Source organism: Diadema antillarum, unplaced genomic scaffold, assembly GCF_040938485.1.
Source record: "Diadema antillarum isolate AM-2024a unplaced genomic scaffold, OU_Dant_1.0 seq00000597_RagTag, whole genome shotgun sequence".
Lineage (NCBI taxonomy): Eukaryota > Metazoa > Echinodermata > Echinoidea > Diadematoida > Diadematidae > Diadema > Diadema antillarum.
In genome coordinates this window covers 2046191-2060215 of record NW_027271528.1, presented here as the reverse complement: position 1 = coordinate 2060215, position 14025 = coordinate 2046191, and the positions used below count along the sequence as shown (strand labels likewise).

Genomic DNA, 14025 nt, shown 5'->3' with positions numbered 1-14025 from the left:
CACATCACTCATCTGCAGCATTCCTCCCTACCCACATAAGAATAGGTACTTCATAATAAGTTAGTGTTGCAGTTTGATAGCATTAGTACATGTATGCCAGAAAGGGGAGGCCTGGTTGAAAGATACAAGTAGGCAGAGTGATGTGTGTGTATTTAATCCTTTATATGCTTTGAGTACTGCTTGGCACAGAAAACCCCATAGCATTGTACACACTGTCCAAAAGTCCCTGGCACAGAAAGGGTTAAGATGCAAACTGGGTTTTCACATACCATTGATCAGCATATTGTGATATTGTATGTTTAATGGTACAGTATCCCAGCATGGGGTAAAGGCTTATCCAGATTTCTGTAGTCATAATCAATCATTTCTTCTTTTTTTTAATTGTCATTATAAAAGCATGAGTATTAGCATCATCATCATCATCATCAAGATAATACTTTACCCTTATTATCATTACTATGATTATTATATCAAAGTTTTGCTGAAATTTGAACAATTCAGACATTGTACTCATAGCGAAACTATGTCGGCTCCAATAAGATACTGTTGTGTGAGAGATGTGATGGCTGAAGCACAATACACTTTGCTACCACAAACTGTTGCATGACTGTCATGGCTGACACCAGAACGAGTTGGAGAGAGTGTACATCTTGTCATTATCAACATATCAGTGTGACTGTCAACGACTACATCCATGTACACACACACACACACACACACACACACACACACACAAATCTATACAGATACAAATACGGAGAGTATCTGGGCCACTGCTAAATGATCCATCTAGCCCTTTTCAGCTACTGCCAATTAGTGATAATTAGTGGTAACGGTGGCATGAGAAGCCCATTTGATGAGACAATATTTGGCTTCCATTTGTCACGCATGTGTACCTGAATGGAAGCAGTACGAGGCATGGAGGTTGAGTGACTGACTGACTGACGAGGCACATTCAAAAGCCAATCAAAACAATCTGCTCGATGCGAGCGTTCAAATCAAATCTAAACTGGCATATTGATAAGGAGATTCGCATGCAATACAAGATATAAGTCATCAGAGTTCAACGTCTATGTAAGAACTCCCATATGGCCCAGACTTCAAATACATGTTCTACATCAAAAAAACAAAAAAAAGAAGATTTGACTCAACGAACTTGACTTTCATACACAGTGCGACCAAATATTTCTGCCGAATATCAAAGCATACAGACTGTAAGTTTCATAATGAACTCCTTTGTTTGTTTCTCTACAGTCTTCAATTTGATATTCGGGCAGACCAAGACATCTCTGTACAATGGAGTTAGTTAGAAAGAGGGGCAGGGCAAGGGGGGTACACAAAAGCAATTTGACGACCTCCACTCAAGAGCAGGCAGTCTTTCCTCTGGAGAAAAGAAACCAATTTGAAATACTCATCACCGCACTGCGACCAGACTCGGGTATCACATCTGAAATATGTACACATGCGATGCACAAAATACAAATTCAATTTCATCTCACATACACACACACGTAGAGAGTTAATGGTGCATTTAATATGACTTGGGTTCAGCATCTTTTGCCATGCAAAGGAGCCACATAAGGCAGACATAATCTAGAAAGGATGGCCGACACTGTTGCGACTTTCTCCATAAATCATAAAATGCATCAATCTAGAACCACATCAAGAAGGACAGGGGCAGCGTCCATTCATCTGCGGAACCAAGACCTTGAACTCGCTGTAAGAATGTCATCACCAAAAAATAAACAAAGAAACAAACAAGAGGAGGTTGCACTGTAAGTATTGCACACTTGTTACCTCCTTCATACACATAGTTAATACACATAATGCATGTCACTGCTGACAGTGCTGTGGTATGAAACACATGGAGAACTGCTGTTGAAGAAACATCTGTGAAATTTAGGGGTTTATTTTTTCCTTCATTTTTAGAAATCTTAACTTGTGAGTCTGCTGCCTAGGCCTTGGCAAGGGTAAAAAAATAAAAAATTAAAAAAAAACACCTTCCTTCTAGCCACTCTGGTGGACTTGACTTTCAGGTTGTTTGACTTTCAGGTTTCCTGACCCCCAACACACACAAACACCTGTCTGCATTTTTGTCACGATTGAGACAAATTTTGCAAATCACATTTCTCTCTTCCATCTTCCTCATTTCCTTTACCCCTCCCCTCCCCTCCAGGCTCCCCATCTCTCCCCCCCCTTTTCCCCCTCTTCCCTCCTCTCTGTTTTCTCTTTCCTCCTCCTGCCATTTTCCTTTCCCTTGTTTTTTTTTTTCGTCCTTCTCTTCCTCCTCTTTTACCTTCATCTCTTCATCCTCCATCAATATCCTCTTCCAATTCTCTCGTTCTTTCATCTCCTTTCAAAATACTCTGAGGCCCAGCAGAGGGTGTAATCAGCTGCATTAGTCTTATTCCAGACTGACTCACTGTGCATCTGGCACAGTCCAAGTAAGGATAGGATAACTGCCTAACCCACAGAACAAGGCCCCTTAATGGTAAGTCTAACACATGAGCCCTTGTTAGTTTCTACCAAGAGAAAATACCACTTGAGTATTAGAGCATGAGAAATTACAAACAAACACCATTTTATTAAAGCATACAACGAAAGTGAAATTACTTCAAATTTAATCATTGTGCAAGAGAAGGAATATCCACACTACTACAGATAGCAGATCTGCTCGCTGCATTCAAAACAAAGATCATAGTATACTGTAAATCCAAAAATATTCGCAGCATGAAATTTTCGCAAATTGTCACTGGCAGTCAATGCATAGAGTGAAGACAAGAACTTTTGCATGCATTTTAATTTTGCGAATCTTGGCTCTCCCAAAATTCACAAAAATTAAAATGCACACAAAAATTTCTGGTTTTACAGTACATTGAAACAGCTGAATTATTCACAACAGGCAAGTGCACACATACGCAGAGAAATATGATCCACAAGATTTAGGGCATGATTTACTGGCAAAGAGCTTGTTAAGAAATTGAAAGCTACCGCATCATCTGCAAAGATCAGTGATAATGCAGAACAAGGTTTATAAAATATGCAATATACATTGTACCAGACAACAAATGCATCTGCTGTAAAAGTGGAAATTTTTGCAGTGATAAAATTTTAGCGCATTTGGTGCGACGACAAACTACGAGTAGCGCGATGATAAAAGCACACAAATATTTGTGCACGTTGTATGTACCACTACATATGCCATGCCTTGATTGCACAGAATTAAAAACATGCAAAATTCATCTTACTTGGCAGAGCAAGATAAATTACACATGCAAAAAAATTAATACCCGGTATCCATTTTCAGTAATTTGGAGACCTGGATAGTAATAGACTCCAAATGCCCACTGTGGACAAATCCATGGTTACAATTACTGTGCACACATAGCTGTACACAAATACACACTTTAACACAGTACACGTAAGTGTATGCATACACTTACACACACATATATGCATAAACATACACTGCACCAGGTATTTGTATACACTACGAAAATGTCTCGCTTTAATAGATAGATAGTATGCATCATGCTTTATGAATACAGAAGCAAATCTGATATGCGATATGCTTCATATGATTAATCAGCCCAAGTCAAGGCCAACTTCACCTCATAATTTCCTCAGTGGCAGCTCAAGTATAGTACTGTCCCATCCTCCCCCCCCCCCCTCAGTCTATCTCTCTCTCCATTTCTCTCTGTCTACAAACAAATATCTCAATATATTGATCTGTATTTACCTCTCAACACATACCAGCATATCACATACATACTGACACCTATTGTTTGTATATATTTTCATTTCAAATTTATAAACTATTGTACACACAACACATCTATCCACAGACAAGATTAAGAAATAATCCTGCCTTATTTCAATAAGCAAATGGCCGCAGAGGGGTATAATTCAGTACCGTACTTAACGATATTCAATCTGACTCCCCTATACCACATAAAATTGTGAGTCCTATAAAACAAAAACAAAAACAAACAAAAAACTTTCACAGGTTCTATGTATATGTAACACAAACAAGCATCAACATATTGGCATTCTTTTCTGAATATTTCCAAGCATCAGCGTATTGACATTTTTTTTTCTCATATAATCAAATTTCTATTCTATTTTGATGGCATGCATGCACACCTGCACACACACCCACACACATATCAGGTACATGTATGTACATTGACCCCGACAAGATAATAACTTTCGTATGTACCATTCAAGTCTGATTCAGTACAATTACCACAGGCACTAAAGATTTTTATTATTCAAATGCTTTCCAAAGGTAAAGTTTCCCTTTCAACATTATTACAAAGCTGAGCTTTTGAAAGGCATGTCATGGATATCAGTCTTTAATGGACTGTAGCTACACATGTACACGTAAATGTCATCTCATCAATTCATCCTCATAAATGCGTCACGCTCCCAACAGAAGCTTGCTTGAAATATCACGTAAAACTTTCACTGCAACATTTCCAGAGCTGGGAAGGGGGGGGGGGGGGGATAAATTCACAGGGCACAGTGACTTGTTGTGTATAAATGCAAACTTCGGGGGCATAATCCGTTATTTTGATGGTATTTGGTAATTTGATTCTCCGGAGATATCTCTCTACTGCATGAGACGGATTAATGTCGGATTAATCGCCTGCAAACAAGCGCACTATCGGGTGGACACTGACCTCATTACAAGGATTTCGGGGAATTTACGGCATGAACTATTCAACCAGCCACTACTTCACTGCAAAGCTCCTGGCATTATGGACTGGCTGTCATGTTTGGCGTCATCCTATCAACATTATATGCAGTTGTCTTTAATGCGCTTTCACTGGGGCATAATACGTACTTGGAATTATATCGCAAGCCCCCCCCCCCCCCCCCCCATCCAGCTCCATGGCAACCTGATTCCAATAAATGTCATGCTGTGCAACAAATGCATCAGGTTTGAGCTTGATGACTGGGAAGTAGGTTGCTGGAAGAACAGATCTTATAAATGAATGACCTGGCAGCCCTGTCAGGTGCATTCAGTGTTTGGGTATTTTTGTGTTATTGTATTGATTGATTGTTTTGAGTTTTGTAATTGATTATGTATTGCATGTTTTCTGCCTGATAAAATAATAACAATAATAATAATAATTAATCATAGGCCTACACATAGACTAGTACCTGAATGGATGTACATACAGTAGTATTTGTATATTATCTCCCAAGGATGAAGGAAGACTATGCACAGGGTTGGATGGAAGGATTGACAGACTTGTCGATAGATTGGCACATTTCATGTGTAGATTGAATGGAAGACTCAAAGGAGGGAGGAAGGAATGAGCCATATCTGAGCCTTACAAAGCTTGATATCACTGCATTAATTGACTGTCTACAGTCACATTAATATTTACGAGCACAATGCATGCTTTAAAGGGTGTGTACAGTTCAGGGGGGTGTTTCATCAATTTAGTCAGCGCTGACAAGTTGTCAGTCTCTGACAATTTCAGCAAAATCTGTGGATTTGATTGGCTGAGAAGCTCTGGTCACTGACTGTTACCAGGGTGATTGTCAGAGACTGACAACTTGTCAGGGCCGACAACTTTCATGAAACAGTCCCCTGGTCGAGGTGAGGATTTTTTGTAGCTTTTAACGTTTTGCGAGATATTCAGAAACCACTCTATGAGATGTCAAAGAGCATGCAATTCTATTGAAGGGGTATCAAAAGTTTATTTGATGAAAATCGGTTTTGAAATGGCAGAGATATCCAAAAACAAGTTGAAACAAAGAGATCCTAATAAAAGGTGTGGCCGGTTGCCTTTTATTATCATCACTTTTTTGGATATCTCAGCCATTTCAAAACCAATTTTCATCAAATAGGCCTAAACATTGAATCCTCCTTAAAATTACATGCTTTTTCATATTTCATAAGAGGTTTCTCATTATCTCACTTAGCAATGTTCAAAACATGAATCCCCACCTCAACCAGTACTATACAGTCCTTTTAAACAAAATGGGCAAAACACATTACGCTGTTATGAAAGGATACATCAAATATACAATTTGTATGCTGGTCGTGCACTGAATCATTATGCATACTATATGCCTCCTGTCACCCTAGGACACAAGCTCTAATAATAACTTCAATATAGCTCTTTACAGACAGGATCTAGGGAACATTACACAGCACGAGAAAAGTTGGAAGGTTGGGGCAAGGTCTGCCTACGTATCCTGGGGGTAAAAAGAACCAAGGAGAGGAAGAGGGGAACTGCACTAAAAACAGAAACTAGTTTGTACACGGAAAGGGGGGGGGGGGTTGAGAGGAAGGAAGTGGAATAATCCTTTCAGGCCCAGCTGGAGTCTCTCTAGATTACCAAGAACATATTTTTGTAACATAATACACCTTTTTTCCACAAATCTACAGATATGAAAAAACAACTGCAAATATGCGGAGGAAAGCATGCACATTGATTTAATTGATTTCACTTGTACATGTCATGATCTAATTTGGGGAGAAATTTTCAGTGATAAAATGTCAGGCATTTTCTGACCGAGACATGTAAAACACCTTGGTCCCACATACTTGCATCTGTGCGGGCATCCTCAAGCGTGCACTCTCTCCTGCAATCTGAGGTACATGTAGGCCTACATGTACATGTACGTGTAGGTCCCATCTGTTATGGTTGTAATTCTTCTGGTTCACAAAATACTTAATGTTTTAATAATAGGCACTCTACTCATGTAGAAAGAGTTTAATACAAAACAAACATCAAACAAATTTGTCATTTGCTCCTGAGAAGGGAGAAGGCAAAATGCTGCAACGCTTAAAAGCTCTCTCCACGGTCTGTAAAAGGTCAAAGCATCTATAGAGGATAACTAATACCTGTGGAAAATTTGGGATCACTGCCACCCCCCCCCCCATATAAAAAAAAAAAAAAAATCAGAGTCTATTTTAGGAACACAGGTGACCGTAACTGTGCATTATGATTTAAAAAAAAAAAAGACTAGGCCTACTGTTTAAAGACCAACATTTTACATGCACACCCAGAGAAAACCATATTATATGAACTTTTTCTATTTCTAACAAATCATCAGACCATGCAATAAAATCTACAAGCCCACACAAACGTCAGTAGCTTCCAGAATACACGGCCTTCAGTGATTTGTAGTTTTGTTGACATACGGCTGGCCCGCAGAGTTCCACTGGGAATAATATTTCAGCATGATCAACCATTCAGAATACAGTCGGCCTACATCCCAGGCAATTGCTCTTGATACATTTTCATAGCCGAAATTTTCTGGGACATACCTGTTCATAAATCATTCTAGTTTTGCTGTAGTTGCCTACAAAGAACACATTGTATGTTAGCATCCAGATTCCTGTGCAAATGCTTTGAGTGAGAATTTGATTTACTTGGTGATTGAAGGTACATATGAGGCTGTATCATCATCATCATGATTGTGATAACCTTGGCGTCCTAACTTCAGAAACACCATCAATTTTTCATTGGCACAGCATACAGTAATTGTAGTAATGAGGCAACCATACAAGTATGATCACTGTAATGGTGGCTTCCCTCAATATGCTTTACAGACAGGATGTTTAGTAGCACTCAGCAGCAGCCAATGTTCACTGAACATAGTTGTTTAAAAAATGAATTTTCAATCTATTAAAGTGCATCATGACGCACACACAGTTTGTAATGTCCCTTGATGAATAATATTTTCATAAATTTAACATTTATCACTCTGTGCAATAAGAACAAAATGAGATGCATAAACCACAACTATAAAACTCCTGCAGTTTGTGGCAATCAATCAGTTTCATACTAGTATTGAATTCACACAATCCACTGGGCCTATATTAGCATACATTGCAAATGATAGCACAGCTGTATCAGTTTGATTGCCTAAGAATATGCGCTGTATAGATTAGTTGAAAGCAATGCTGTTGCAGAATATGTGTCGTTGAGTTCTAGAGGAGGGAATGAACAGCACACATCACATTCAATCAAACTCACTGGAGAAAATGCCGCATAATAAGAAAAATTATATGCTCGCTGACATTTATTTGCCCAGGAAGACTACCAGGGTACATTGTCGCGACTGATTAAGCCCGCTATTGCAGATTCCAAAGTCAGCTGGAATCACTTTCTTTTATCAAATCTGCAATATCTCCACAACGTGCACATACTGTATTTGACCTACAACTGTATACGTTGGTTTAATAAAGCATGTGTTTCCATGAAGATAAATAAAATACACTTTTGCTACAGGCGTGTTTATTCCCATCCCGGAATGAGAAACCTGCAGTATGAGATATCTCAATAGATAAAAGCGCCCTCCTTTCTCTCTGTTATCTTTTTTATCTTTTTTTTTTTTGGTTGACCTCTTTTTGTCTCACAAGCACACACACACACATACACACACAAAACAAAACAAAAAACCATGCACACACAAACTCCTGCCATTTTACATTCTTCTATATGTAGGACAATACATACATGTATCACAGCCTTTCCTTTTTAATCTTGTTGTTTTCAAAGGTCACAAGATAAAGAGAATATACTGACTTGTTGACTACAGAAATGTTTGGTTCCACTCACAACAAAAAACAAATACCCGTACCAACAGAGTGCATTTTACAACTCGGTAGCATTCAGCCCAATGTGTAATACTGACAGTTTTAATGCACAGGCCTGCCTGCCAGTGGCTGATCAAAATTACGACAGGGTAGTTGAAATCGCAAATGATATCTGCCAATCTTTTGCATAAATTCTGCTTCTGTCATTCATGATGACTTTCTATTTGCACAAGTACAGCAGATGAATGTTTAGATACATTGTTTTGTTTTTAGTCAATAGGGCCTACTTTGTAAGAGTGCTAACAAAGCAATCGTTTGACACCAGAACTTTTTTCCCTATTTTTTCATACTCACTTTCAAGTCAGTATTTTTCAATAGCTGGCATGTATTTATTCCTATTATAGTTACTGTTATATTGGAAACTTCAGATAAACTGGATGTCTCAACTATGCAGACACAGTAACATATTCATGCACCTGCAATGTATGCACACAAAACAAGGACCTATACATTTTCATTACATCAAACACGAATTGTCCATTCAAAAGCTTCACATATAATGCTTTCATATGATGTAAAGACTACAGTAATGAATGCCATGTGGTAAGCGAGGCTTTTAAACTGTGAATCACCACCAGCAGTGCACACATAATTATTGAAAATTTGCAGGAAACCGGGTGAAATCTAAAATAATGTGGAGGCCATATGCCATCCATGTACAGCTCAATAATCCATATGGTGCACCTGGATTCATACGGTCGTCTTTACTCCAAAACGTTGGGAAGCATGCATGTAAGCCTTCCGTACTTATACAGTACCAGTATACGCAAACAATCATACCCCCCGATCTGATTAAACATGGCTGAAAGAATTGTACAACAGAAGATATCTAACTCGATTTTACATTCAACAAGTATGGCGGTCTCAAAAAGAAAGAAGGTATCCACTCTGAAATGATCTGATTTGAATTGACATGGCGCTCTTTGCGCCTTTAAGCTTCGAGGTAAATACAGTGTATCTCACAATTAGGCAGAAAACAAATGTAAAGCCATCATAAACAAATACAAGCTGTTGTACCTATGTAGGTACCTACATGCAGCATGTCAGCCTAATGGTGTGTACAATGTACTGTACATGTCAGAGCAATCACATTAACATTTTCAAAAACATCGGCACATTACACTTGTACGTTGGATTGCCACTGTCTTTATTACAATGGAAATTATTCATGTCATACCATTATCCATCAATTCTTTCTTCTGCTAATAATCTATGCATGTGAAGTAGGCCTACCTTCTTATCACAAACTCGTAGACATATTTGTACTGTAGCACTCTAATCATCTGAAATCTAATGAATGGTACAATATGCAGTATAAAGCATCTATAAAAATGTGTGCATGAACTTTTGGAGTTATCAATAAAAATGTGCTACATGTAAATTGCCTAAATTATAGAATTACACAGACCCACTGTTTTAATGCTTTAAAATTATATCACAGTTGTACAGATCTTTTGAGTTACTGCTGCAAAAAAAAAATCACGTATATGAAAATCATCTGAAATTGCTTCCAAACTAAGTACTGTGGATGTTTCATGAAGAAACAACAGGCATAAATCAAAAAATATTAGATCAAGTGTTTGAGGTTACCAAAAATACACCAAACAAATCTGTCACACACTCACAGATGCTGCAATAAAAAAGATTTTTGATGAACCATAAAGTCCTTTAGATAAACACTGAGGATTGCTGGTATTAGGATGGGAGGATTCCTCAACCACAAACTGTCACGGTCGGATGACCCAGTACTTCATCCTTCATCCAGTCTGCCCCCAAGGAGATGCTAGTAGTCTACTGCAATACTCAAAATAAATTGGGCTAAATTGAGAGGGACTGCTGTGGACAAACCTCAAAATAAGCCTTACAAGAACCCTCCATGTGTATTCACATTGAGTTTCAAATGTTAGCATCAGTGCAAAGATTATTGACCGTATCATTTCATAATTTCGCAGTTGACAACGGCACAGAATACATCACCAGGTACAGGGCCTACTTGTACTCAGTGCACATACAAATGTACCATACTGGTACTGTACACGCGTACAACGTTGTACATACCCTAGTATGTTTAGGTCACTATGCATAGGGAGCTACATTGTATGTAATATCAAAGAGCAGCTCTTCTCTTCCCACCTCTCTGGTAATACCTATACAGTTGTGTATGCATCACTAGGATGGGGGAGCTAGAGAATACTTTTAAAAAGGTTTGAAATCGGTTTTCCCATCTGACTGCCCTCTTGGGGATAGGGCAAAACAGAAAGAGACAACAAGTAACAAAGACATGGTAGCAGCCTCCTGCATACCCGTATTACATATTCAGGTGACACCCCAAAAAGGGTGGTCTACAGTTGTACATGATGATATTGTTGTCTATGATCTTCTTATTGCTTGATGCACGTTTTATACACTGATCTGTGATGCCGCAGTTCAAGTATGCTGTGCTGATTATGCACACAATGCACTGAAAGGTACAATTGTAGCAATTCATTTCTGCTCATGTGCAACATGTAGAAATGTGCTGACAAAATATATTGCCCTGCACTTAGTGTACACACTGTGCATGAAAACAGTGCATTGATAACACAGTGTAGCTACAGGCTGTGCACACATCTACACGTGACATCTTACCATTTTGTATGCTGCATCATTTTATATAGAAAACTTAAATAAGGCTTTGCATTCCATCTGTTTCAACAGACTATTTTGACCATTTCATCTTGTACAATGTATATTGATAATCTCATGAAACACAAATGTAAACACTCTATCAATACAGTTGTAAGCACATACATGTACAGTTGAACCTCTCGTATCCGGACAAGTCGGGACCGGGGCTCATCCGGATAAGGGATTTGGCCGGATACGGGAGACTCAATGCTTTATACGTGTACATTATACATACACATGTACTGATGTAGCCCATTGTAGTACCACATGAAGTAATGTGTATACTGCAACCTTTTCATTGTTACATTTGGGGATGTTTCGGGATGTTGAAATGTCTGAAGGTAAGCAATTTGGAAGGAAATTTGATGCAATGTATGTTAATCATATTGGAAGTAATATGTAATTCATGTGTGTTTGGGTAGGAGTTCTCAAGGAGTTCGGAATCCCCCTTTCTTCCCGTAATTATTTTTTAAAAAATCACGGCGAGATTGCGTCCGGATAATAGAGAGATCCGGATAAAGGGAGGCCGGATAATAGAGGCTCAACTGTACTTGAAGAACCTAGTACACATGCTTATAGATTCAAGTGAGACAGGCATTGGTATACTGTTGAGTGGTACTTTGTGCCTGGTGTTCAACAAATACAAAATAATACAATGGACCACTTTTCACTCAATATCTTGCCAACACATCAAATATTCATATAAAACAAAGAGCACTCTCCTACTACTGTTTATTTCAAGTGTACCTCAGCCCGATACAACGAAGAGCTGATATTTTTTCTCTGCCAGCAGGAGAAAGTCAGCAAAAGAGATTCGCTATGAAATCTCATACTCTAGTGACATTTCTGTCGGACCCTCCTTTTCATTTCTTCTCTTCTTTTTCTTTTCCTTTCATTTTGTGTCAAGGGCTTCAAACCCTCCCTCTCCCCCACCACCCCCCCCCCACCCACCCACCCACTCCCACCCTACATAGTTCTGATGCCCAGGCATGTCCCCTGGAATTATAATCCAAGGAATCCAATCAAATCACATTCACATAATCCCCTATCCTTGTAGTCTCCAGCTGCAGCTTGTCATGCCCAGTATGTCTGTGGCATACATGTATCTGCACTAGGTTTTAAAACACTGGCCAGAAAGAGCACTGCATCAGCTATACAGTTGTGGCTTCCTCACAGGTAAAAAATAAAAATAAAAATAAAAAAAATGCCTGGAAAAAAAAAACAAATAAAAAATAAATAAAATGAAATAATAAAAAAATGAAATGAAATAAAATGAAATAAAATAAAATAAATTAATTCTTTAAGAAATCCTTGTTTGAGCTTCTTGCATGACAAACACAAAATGTACTGGTATCCAACATGCAAAAAATAAAACCTGCAGAATGAAAACTTGCCCCTTTAAAAACAAACAAACACACACACACACACACACACACACACACACACAGAAAAACCTTGGTTTGGTGTTAAATTTATATTACCCTGGGAGTCATACTGATATAATGCACCATCTACAGAACAGCAAGTGTACTCTTTGTGATAGGAAATACAAGCTGAAGCCCTGACCTGCGTATTACAGGTATATTAGATACAGTTTGTAATTTACGTCACTGATCACTGGTGGCCTTATTCTCTGATACTCAGTTTTCTCTAATATAGTTTGCATTATCATAATCTTAATTCACCCTTCACAAAGTGAGTACTGTATGCATGAAATATTTTGCAGGTAGGGGTTTTTCTGCAAATTTTGCGATTTAAACAGTATTTCAGAAATAAACAACTCGCAAAAATAGATAGTGGGGTAGCTTAGTGAAATTATCGTGACACAGTGGACAAAAGCATGATTTTTTCACCTAAGCTACTTCATGATATGCCTTCTCAAAAAATAGGGTGCTCCAAGAAAATTGATGCTGGGAAGGAAGTCAGAGGTCAAAGGTCAATGACCTTTGTCTGTGAAATAGGTTTTTTGGCTATTTCTCAACTCAGGAATATCCAATCTGGATAAAAATTGGCAGGAAGAATATTGAGAACAAATAAAATATTTTGATTGCATTTGGAGTGAATTTTCCAAAGGTCAAAGGTCAAAGGTCAATGAACTTTTTCTAAAAATCATGTTTTTTTCTATTTTCCCAGGTAGGAAGATTCAATTTTCACAAAATTTTATATGGAAGTTATATAGAAGGTACCAAGAGTATAAAGTAGGGGTCAAATATAATTGTTGATTTGTACGTTGCCATGGCAACCAAAAACTAAGGTTTTTAGTTGAAGTTAGTTACAGGAGGCTATTTTCCAGTTTGGAAGAGATTCCATTTGAATAGATAAAACTGATCGACGGGATGTATAGAGGTTTAAAATACTTTTGATTAATGTTAAGTGGTATGTTGCCATGGCAACGACATATTTAGATTTTGGGTTAAACTTTAAAGGAGACATTAGAACTTCCATGAATTTGAAGAGATTTCCATCAGGGTTGGTATGGTTGATCAACAAAAAGTCGCCAGGCATAGATTTTTCACCTTCATAGACATGTGGGTTGAGTGAATGCAGCAACAATAGTAGAACACATCAATGAGAGTTTGAGGAAAATTTGACAATCCGTTCTAAAGTTATGAATTTTTCAAGTTTCTGCTCAGTCACGGCAGGATGAGAAGACTACTATACCTTGTGATGTCACATGTGTACAACGATTTTAAAGAAAGAATAAATAAAATTCAACATATTTCACTTTTCTC

At 38.2% G+C, this 14025-nt stretch overlaps 1 protein-coding gene across 1 annotated transcript in view; it reads right to left on the bottom strand.

The window, feature by feature from the left end:
- LOC139735773 (uncharacterized) overlaps window positions 1-14025 on the bottom strand; it is a 95004-nt gene that overhangs the window by 64072 nt on the left and 16907 nt on the right. The gene's annotated exons all lie outside the window — the stretch shown is intronic.